Below are 1,430 nucleotides of genomic sequence, written 5' to 3'. Positions count from 1 at the left end.
TGGTCATATTTGTACTTAAATCTAAATCTGGGGAGTCAATCATGAAGCTGATTAGTTTAACATCATTGCAAATAGTTCAAAAGGTAACTGTCTCAGCTAGCTAATGTTTCTTCAGGTGAAGCTGGCGTTCTCCTATGTCTGCAGAAAGTATCTAGTGTTTGAGGGCATACACTGCTAGAGCATTTATCCTGGCACCCTACGCTCCCACTTCCAGCATGTCTTCATACCTGCTTTGGTGTTTGTCCCACAGTACTGCCAGGTCCCAGGGTCTCAGTTCTGGGGATGCTTAGTTCTAAGAGATGAATGCTGGCTTGGTCTGCATGGCAGAGACAGAGAGATTGAGTGGTTTGAGTAAGGAAGCAAACACTGGAGCTGAGTAGGTAGGTCTGTTGCATTAAGGGCATGTGTCTGAAGCATAGACAGTTGGGGAAGCCCTCTTGTTGAGTCATGAGGATCAAAAAGGACCCCCTTGCTTTCTAGCCAAGCCCAGTCTTAGTCCTGTGCTTGGTCACCAGTTTATGTCTAGAAGATTATGTGTATGGCCACTTAACGTTTGCTTCTCAGAGCCTTCTCAAGGACTCTCACTGAGACAGTTTTGCGAAGTCATGAATAGTTTAATGAGGCAGTAGATAACAGATTTGGAATTGACATTGAGAAATGAATGCACTAGCTGTATTAATATTAAATATCTTAAGTAATTAATTAACAATTCACTCAGATATCATCCACAAAATAAAGACAGTGCAATTTCTTACCAGAAGAGGTGTCCCCGATAACTGCCAATGCACCCAGGCCCATAGAGTGACTCCTCAATAGAGTGCTGGCAGAGGGCTATATTTATATTCTTGATGAGGTTGTGTGCTGATAAGCTTTTTAACAAGGCTTGTTATGTTGTTAATTAAAGGCAGAGGATGTTGAGGTCAAAGTTCGGTACAGAGGCAAGGCTGCACTTCCAGCTTTACTGAGACAACACTGCACTCACTGCAAGAAACAACATCACACTGAGGCCTCCACACCACTGCAGGCATCACTCAGGCCCTAGGTGTGATGTTAAACTTCACATCTCCACGTCTGTCAGGTGCTTTGCCCACATAAGCAAGCTGTTCAACTCCTGCCTTTGTTCAAGCCCAGTGGTGCAAGATAACTTTGTTTATTAAATCGCATTCTTGCTTAGCCTGGTTTCACCGATACTCTGCCAATTTGTGTTTGCTCTGTAGGTTAACACAGCAAGCCTGGTAATTTCCTACAAGGTCTTAATGCTCACATGAAAGAACAAGTATTGAGCAATTATTTATTTTTGTAATTCACTTGTTGGTTCTGATTACAAGTTGAGTTACCTGTAGTAGTCTAGCTACCACTGATCTCATATATGTAGAATCACAGTATCATTAAGATTAGAAAAGACTGCTATGATCATCTAGTCCAATTGT

Source organism: Meleagris gallopavo, chromosome 1 (genome assembly GCF_000146605.3).
Source record: "Meleagris gallopavo isolate NT-WF06-2002-E0010 breed Aviagen turkey brand Nicholas breeding stock chromosome 1, Turkey_5.1, whole genome shotgun sequence".
Classification (NCBI taxonomy): Eukaryota; Metazoa; Chordata; class Aves; order Galliformes; family Phasianidae; genus Meleagris; species Meleagris gallopavo.
Note: the sequence above shows the minus strand (reverse complement) of the source record.